Consider the following 8,933-nt stretch of genomic DNA (forward strand, 5'->3'; position numbering starts at 1 on the left):
CTCTGCCAAAGAGCTCTCATGCCACAACGAACTACAAATCCCAGGAATCCACAGGATGGAGCCAGGAGAGTTAATGCAGTTTCGAATTGGATTATTTCTGCAGTGCAGATACAGCGTGAGCTGGTTTTATAATGGTAGAAGCACCCAATTCTTGTTTTTACCCTCCTAATAATGGATTTCCTTAAAAAAATAAGTAGTTTGTTTTAGTTTCTAATCCTTATCTTTGTTGTTCTTGTTGTTTGTTTGTTTCCTTCTTGGTAATATGAGTTACTCTGTTCTGCCTCCTTCCTTCTTGCCTGAAAATCTCTTAATAAGGAAACTGGAAAGACTTTTAAAACCTCCCAAAGGAGCTACTTTTGGCCTTTTTGGGGGGACAATCCTCTTCTTAGAAGCCAAAGCCCAATGTTTGTGAAGAAGAAGAATAAGGCTTGTATTAAAACTATCCTCCCCATTTCTGATCCCTTTTAAAACCCATGTTCCCCAGAAGGAGCAGAGCTGTGTAATAAGAAAACCCTCTCAGAAAAGAGACACAAAAGACACACAAAGAGACACACTTCCTTCCTTTTGGCCCAAGGAGCCCGGCCTCCTTCTGACTCCGGAGCCTCAGGAAAGAAAGAGAGGCCTTTGTTCAACTGAGGCCTCAGGGAAGGTTCCGGAACAAAATGGCCACTGGAACACAAAATGGATGCCAGAACACAAAGTAGCCAGGGATCAATGGATGGACTGAGATTCCAGCCAATCAGGGCCAGGGATGGTGGGAGGGACTGGGATTCCTGCCAATCAGGGCCAGGGATGGTGGGAGGGACTGGGATTCCAGCCAATCAGGGCCAGGGATGGTGGGAGGGACTGGGCTTCCAGCCAATCAGGGCCAGGGATGGTGGGAGGGACTGGGCTTCCAGCCAATCAGGGCCAGGGATGGTGGGAGGGACTGGGATTCCAGCCAATCAGGGCCAGGGATGGTGGGAGGGACTGGGATTCCTGCCAATCAGTGCCAGGGATGGTGGGAGGGACTGGGATTCCAGCCAATCAGGGCCAGGGATGGTGGGAGGGACTGGGATTCCAGCCAATCAGTGCCAGGGTTGGAGGGAGGGACTGGGCTTCCAGCCAATCAGGGCCAGGGATGGTGGGAGGGACTGGGATTCCAGCCAATCAGTGCCAGGGATGGTGGGAGGGACTGGGATTCCAGCCAATCACGGCCAGGGATGGTGGGAGGGACTGGGATTCCAGCCAATCAGGGCCAGGGATGGTGGGAGGGACTGGGATTCCAGCCAATCAGGGCCAGGGATGGTGGGAGGGACTGGGATTCCTGCCAATCAGGGCCAGGGATGGTGGGAGAGACTGGGCTTCCAGCCAATCAGGGCCAGGGATGGTGGGAGGGACTGGGATTCCTGCCAATCAGGGCCAGGGATGGTGGGAGGGACTGGGATTCCTGCCAATCAGGGCCAGGGATGGTGGGAGGGACAGGGATTCCAGCCAATGGCAGCCCCTCAGAGTCTCCTCATGTTTAAAATTCATATTTCTCCCCCCATATTTTCCCCCTAAAGACAGAGACATACTCCATTTGATTGCTCCGTCTTTCTAATTCAACCCACTTTATATCATGGTTCTATTCTGCCTCTATCATTCTTAGCCATTGAACCGCCTCAAAATATCATTCCAGGGATGGAGCTCCCCATCCTCCATTACTTTGATCCTCATATAATAGTGCCTTAGATAACCTGGCTTTTTTGTTCCCTGATATCCATTTTAATATTGACCTTTCCTATTTCTTTAAAACTTTACTAGGAATTATTTCTGGGATCCTTTGAAATGAATATAAAATCTTTGGTAATACCATCATTTTAAACACTCTGATTTTTGTTAACATTTTCCCATTTTTTCTTGTCCATTTAGAAATCTGATTATTAATTCCCCCCTTAATTGACTATATTTACCTTGTACAATATTATCTAACTCAATTGATAAATTTACACCTAAATATCTCATATTTTTAATCCCCAATTTCTATCCTGACACAATTTGGGTTTCTTTTTCTTCCGGCCAATTCGTATTCCTAAACATTATCTCTGATTTATCCATATTAAAGTTTAGCCGAGAAATGTTTTCAAATGTCTGAAATATTTCCAGTAACTTGATTACAGCTTCATTCGGTTTCTGTGTCATTATCAGAGGATCATCATCTGCAAATGAATCCAACTTCATCTCTTCTTTATCTATTTCATAATCCCTTTATCTCTTCTGATCCTGAATCATATTTGCAAACGCTTCAATTGCTAATATAAGTAATAAAGGAGAAAGAGGGAACCTTGCCTTACTCCACTTTCATTTTAGATTTTCTTGATTTCTCTCCATTTATAATAATTTGTGCTTCTGTATCATTATGTATTTCTTTGAGGGTTTATCTAAACCTTTCCCCTAATCCAAAATCCCTACAAATTTTATATAGATATTCATGATTTATTGAATCGAATGCTTTCTAAACATCTAGTTTCATCTCTTGGCTAGGATTTTTATAATAATTTTATAATCTTGATTGCTTAATATGATCAGACGATAAGATTCGGAATTGGCTGGATCTTTATTGGGTTTAAGTATTAATATAATTTCAGATAGTTTCCATGTTTCTGGGATTATTTTATTATCCAATATTTCATTGTAAATTTTAGTCAAATGCTCACTCAGTTCATTTTTAAAGGTTTTATAAAATATAGATGCAAATTCATCTGGGCCAGGAGATTTAAATCCTTTTAAATCTTGTATTACTCTTTCTACCTCTTGTTTGGTTATTGGGGAAGTAATATGATTACTCTATATTTCCGTTCTGTCGAGTTGTTCACTTTTGATCCTTTGGTGGGACACAACTTGTGCAGCCCTGCTTTAATAGAGGGCATGTTTATCAAATTTGCAGATGGCACCAAACTAGGAGGAGTAGCTAATACCACAGAGGACAGGATCAACATTCACAAGTTTGGAGTATGTCCAGAGGAGGGTCACCACAATGGAGAGACTTAGGGAGCTGGGGCTGTTTAGCCTGGAGAAGAGAAGGTTAAGACGTGATACGAAAGCCCTGTTTAAATATTTGAAGGGATGTCATACTGAGAAGGCAGTTAGCTTGTTTTCTGCTGCTCCAGAGACTAGAACCCAGAACAATGGATGCAAGCTCCAGGAAAAGAGATTCCACCTTAACAATAGGAGGAACTTCTTGACAGAAAGGGCTGTTTGACAGTGGAACACACTCCCTCAATGGAGAATGATGGAGTCTCCTTCTCTGGAGGCCTTTAAACAGAGTCTGGATGGCCATCTGTCAGATATGCTTTGATTGAGATTTTCTTCATGGCAGAAGGAGGTTGGACTGGATGGCTTTGAGATCACAATGGGACAATCTCAATGCTTCAGGTAACGATCTCAATGGGCCAGTCTCAATCCTTCAGGCAAGGAGCATCAGTCTGAACTCGTAATAGTCCTGTCACAATCCTTCAGCAAAGGTGCCTCAGGCTGAGATCACAATGGTACAACCTCAATGCTTCAGACAAGGATCATAACCCTTTGGTCGCTATGGGCCAGGCTCAATCCTTCAGGTAAGGAACACCTGCCTGAAGTCAATAAGCCCTTCTTAATCCTTCAGGGAAGGAACATCAGCCCAAAGTCGCAATGAGTTAGTGTCAGTCCTTCAGAAAAGGAGCATCAGTCTGAGATAGCAATGGGCCAGTCTCATGTGTTCAGGTAAGGAAGGAGAAGCCTGAAGTCACAATCTCGCAGGCAACAAGAATCAGCCTGAGGTCACAATGAGCCATCCCCAGTCTTTCGGGAAAGAAGCATCAGCCTGAAGTCACAATGGGATAGTCTAAATCCTTCAACCCAGGAGCATCAGCTTGAATGCACAGTCTCAATGCTTCAGGCAAGGAGCATTAGCCTGAGATCACAATGGGACAGTCTCGATCCTTCAGGAAAGAACATCTTCCTGAACTAACAATAGTTTAGTCTCAATCCATCAGGAAAGGAGCATCAGCCTGAGGTCACAATATGACAGTCTCTATTGTTCAGGCAAGGAGCATCAGACTTAACTCACATTGCGCCAGTCTCAATCTCTCAGGCAATGAGCGTCAGCTTGAGGTCATAATGGGTCAGTATCAATCCTCCAGGTATGAAGCACCAGTCTCAAATGACAATAGTCCCATCTCATTCCTGCAGGTAAGAGGCACCAACCTTAAGTCACAATAGTCCCGTCTCCATCTTTCAGGCAACAGCATCAGACTGAAGTCACAGTGGGCCAGTCTCAATGCTTCAGGAAAGAAGCATCTTTCCGAAGTCACAATAGTCCTGTCTCAATCCTTCATGCAAGGAGCATCAGCCTGAGATCACAATTTGGACAGTCTCAATGCTTCAGGTAAAGAGCACCAGCCTGAAGTCATAATAGTCTCATCTAAGTCTTTCAGGCAAGGAACCTCAGGGTGAGATCACAATAATCCCGTCTCAATGCTTCAGGCAAGGAGCATCAGACTGAGGTCACAATGGACAGTCTCTATCTCTCAGGCAAAGAGCATCAGCCTGAAGTTGCAATGTGAGATCTGGAGTCAGTCCTGTGCTCAAAAAATAAAACCCATTTGAAACTAAAGAAGCTTTATTGATGAATCCAGGCAGAAACATCCATTAACACCTTTTTGCAAAGTCTGAAGTCCAAAGGAACTTGCTCAACCCCTCCCTAAGCCAGCCCCCAATTCCCAAGCTAAAGTAAGACAAGCGGAGGTTGCATAGATACCAAGGTTGTCTCTACTTCCCTTCCCTTCTCCCAGACAGCCTCACCTTGAAGAGCGGTCTTCCCAAGCCAGCTTCACTCCTCCTTGATAACCAGTCTCCAGCTGCAATCCCAGCCCCTTTCCAAACGCCCTCCTTCATCTAAAAGCCACTCCACCTGTCCTTCTATAATTTTCCATTACGTGCTTTCTATAACCCATTACTACTATAACTACAACTACAACCGTAAGAAGGACCCCTATTGGTAGTTTTATATTGTATTATGTTGTTATGGGTTTGTGCTTATTATATTTTCATATGGTATCATATTACATTGGGATTGATGGGGTTTCATATTATATATATATATATATATATATATATATATATATATTGTTAATCATGAATCCTGGATGGGAAAACACTGCGCGGGAACAGGCTATCCAGTTAATTAGCTTTATTGGTTAATGGGGTGGGGTTAATTGATATGGTTATAAAAGTGATATGTTTATACTTTCATTCCTGACAAAAAGTCACTTCTATTGCATGTATCTTCTTCAATACAAGCTGTTCCTTTTTCAAAGTACTGCCTTTTGTGTTGCAAGAGGGGCTGCAGTGAAGAGCCTGACAAATATCTATCTCCCCTTCCATTCACTCTGCTATCCCAACATAGTCAAATGGAATCCAGGTAAAACGGAGGTACTTGTAAGAGGGACCTTAATCTGGGAATGGAGTTATATCAGCCAGTTCTGGATGGGGTCACACTGGAAAGGCTCTGTCTGCAGTTTGGGAGTGCTCCTGGGTTCATCACTTCATCTGACAGCTCAGGTGGATGCAAAGGTCCAGAGCACTTGTTATCAGCTTTGGATGATATGCCAATTGCGCCGCTTCCTGGAGCAGGGAGACTTTGAAACAGTAGTACATGCGCTGGTCACCTCTCGGCTAGACTTCTGTAACACACTCTACATGGGGCTACCCTTGTGCCAAGTTCAGAGACTTCAATTGGTACAGAATATGGCAGCCAAGTTGGTTATGGGCACTTCTAGAACTGCCCACATTGCAACGGTTCTTAAATCCCTCCACTGGCTGCCCATTAGTTTCCTGACAAGATACAAAGTATTGGTTTTAACCCGTAAAGCCCTCCATAGCTTGGGTCCTGACTACTTGTGAGAGCACCTCCTCCCATACAATCCACCGCAGACTCAGGTCCTCTGGGAAGAACCTGCTACAACTCAAGACCAGACTTTCAGCAGTGACCCAGAGGTCCTTCTCATCAGCTGCTCCCAGGCTCTGGAACGACCTCCGAATGAACTCCGTCATATTTCCACCTTGGAAGCCTTTAGGAAGGCTATTAAGATGGATCTCTTTGGCAGGCCTTTCCAGGCTAGATTAGATCTATTATTATTATTATTATTAACCTTTATTTATAAAGCGCTGTAAATTTACACAGCGCTGTACATACAAATGCCTCCCCCTCCCCCTGACCCTTACCATTGCCATCGTTACTGTTATGGAAATTGTTACTGATGTATCGTTCCTGCCCTCCCCTCTTGCCTTCAGAAAATGACCCATTTATAATTGGGAGGAGGGTTGGGGGTTTGGAATTTTAATTGTATTTCTGAAATTGTATGTTATTTTATTACTGTAATCCACTTTTATTCCTTTGAGAAAAGGTGGAATATAAAGAAATAATAATAATAACAAAAACAACAACAACAACATCCCTTCAGGGGTATCCAAGGCCCTTTCAGAATGCTCCCAGAACCAAGGGGGGTGTTTCTGGGGCTGTGGGTCTCTCTGTTGGTCCTCCTCTGCAGGGTTGTTGTGAGGGAAAAGGTAAGTATGTGAGGGGGTGCCCAATTCGGATCCTGTGGGCGTCTAAGCTTGGTTCCCGGGTTACCAGTGGATTGCCAGAGCTTTGAGGTCCCTGTCTCCCTTCTCTTGGCTTTGGCTTAGATTTTGGTTCTTCTCTCCCCCCCCAGACAGAGCCCCCTCCCCCAGGACTCCAGAGAAAACTTCTTCCCCCCCCCCCCCCCCAATGTTGCTTCCAATGCTATTGAACCCTATCCTGTATGAAGCTTTCTATTTGGCACAAAACCCTTCTCCAAATGAGGCATCAGAAGGGAGGGTCTCTCCTCTGCCCCACTTTCCAGGAGGGAGGGAGCTCCTCAAAGACCTTTTGGATCCCCCTCCCCTCCATGGTCATGCCTCTCTCCAAGGGTCCCCCCTGCCCCCTTTTATCATAATAACCCCCAAAGACCTGGGCCCCAAGGAATCCCCCGAGGAGGGGGTAGGGAAGGAAAGAGAGAGAGGAGGTCTGACAAGCCCCTTGCCTTTCTTTGGGGGAGAAGAGGGACTTCCTTCCTTCTTATAACCCCTCAAGGGCCCCCAGAAGACCCTCCAGCCATTCCTCTGAATGAATGAGGGCTCTCCCCAATTCTCTCCCTCCCTCAGAACGACTGTGAGGGCAGCAATGGCTTCAGGGGCTGAGACTGCATACATAGATGGCCCCAGATGCCCCTCCTCAGCATGCGCAGGGATTGCCAGGGCCTAGATGCTGCTGCTTATTCTACTGGCGGTCTTTGCAGGAAAGGAAGGTATGCGCCAGGGATTCAGCAGCCTCCCCTTCCTTCCCTCCTTTCTTCCTTTGAGGAGACAGCAATGGAGCCCAAGGTGCAGAGCTGGACTCAGGAGGGGAAGTCAGGAAAGGAAGGCTCTGATTTGGAAATAAAGCTCTCTCTGTGTATCCTGTGTGTGTGTGTGTGTGTGTGTGTGTGTGTATGTGTCTCTGTGTGTGTATTTGCCTCTGCTGTTGTTATGGCTGGGAATGGAGCTGAGGACTGAGGAGCGAAAAAAGGTTCAATTTTGGGCAAATTCAGAACTTCTGTGCATCAGAGTCCAGTGTATTGAAATAGCAAAGAACTTTATCGAGAAGACATAGAAATTCAGTGTTTAAGCCAGAACTGTCCACTCCACTCCAAACAATATATTAAAACCCCAAAACCTAAAATATCACCCTCTTCCAAACCTAGCCCCCACCTCCAGTTCCCACAGTCTATGCCCCACAGGTAACAAGGCCCCTTCGCAATTCCCACAAACTAGCCCTTTCTTTGAATACCGACCTCCAACTTTCTTCAGCAAACATGCCACAAATTCCAAAAGCTATCATTCCCGTAACTCATATATAACAAATCCCAGCCCCCCCCAGCTACCTAAACTATACCACAACCCACAATTACAAGCCAAAGTAATTATCTACATATACTATTACCAGTAAAAACCCAAACTTAACAAAATACAACCTTAAAACATAGACATATAGATAGACAAACCGTACAAGCAAAATCACAAGGGACTATTCTTAGCACAACTGGATTGAACATATATTTTTTGTATTCCTTAATGACAAAAATAACATTAGTTCACTACTGGGTTTTCTGTGGCTTCTCTCCTGTGTGGACTCTCTGATGTCTCACTAGGTGTGACTTCTCAGAAAAACATTTCCCACATTGCTGACATTTGTGTGGCTTCTCTCCTGTGTGGACTATCTGATGTCTCACTAGGTTTGACTTCGAAGTAAAACATTTCTCACAATGCTGGCATTTGTATGGCTTCTCTCCTGTGTGGACTCTCTGATGTGCCACGAGGATTGACTTCCGAGGAAAACATTTCCCACAATGCTGGCATTTGTATGGCTTCTCTCCTGTGTGGACTCTCTGATGTGTCACTTGGACTGACTTCTGAGAAAAACATTTCCCACAATGCTGGCATTTGTATGGCTTCGCTCCTGTGTGGACTCTCTGATGTGTCACTTGGACTGACTTCTGAGAAAAACATTTCCCACAATGCTGGCATTTGTATGGCTTCGCTCCTGTGTGGACTCTCTGATGGGTCACTAGGTGTGACTTCAAACAAAAACATTTGCCACAATCCTGGCATTTGTATGGTTTCTCTCCTGTGTGGACTCTCTGATGTGTCACTAGGTCTGACTTCGTAGAAAAACATTTCCCACAATGCTGGCATTTGTATGGCTTCTCTCCTGTGTGGACTCTCTGATGGATCACTTGGACTGACTTGTAGGCAAAACATTTCCCACAATGCTGGCATTTGTATGGCTTCTCTCCTGTGTGGACTCTCTGATGTGCCACGAGGATTGACTTCCGAGGAAAACATTTCCCACAATGCTGGCAATTGTATGG

This window comes from Sceloporus occidentalis, unplaced genomic scaffold (genome assembly GCF_023333645.1).
Source record: "Sceloporus occidentalis isolate IW3139 unplaced genomic scaffold, rSceOcc1.0.p SCAF_57, whole genome shotgun sequence".
In the NCBI taxonomy this organism is placed as follows: Eukaryota; Metazoa; Chordata; class Lepidosauria; order Squamata; family Phrynosomatidae; genus Sceloporus; species Sceloporus occidentalis.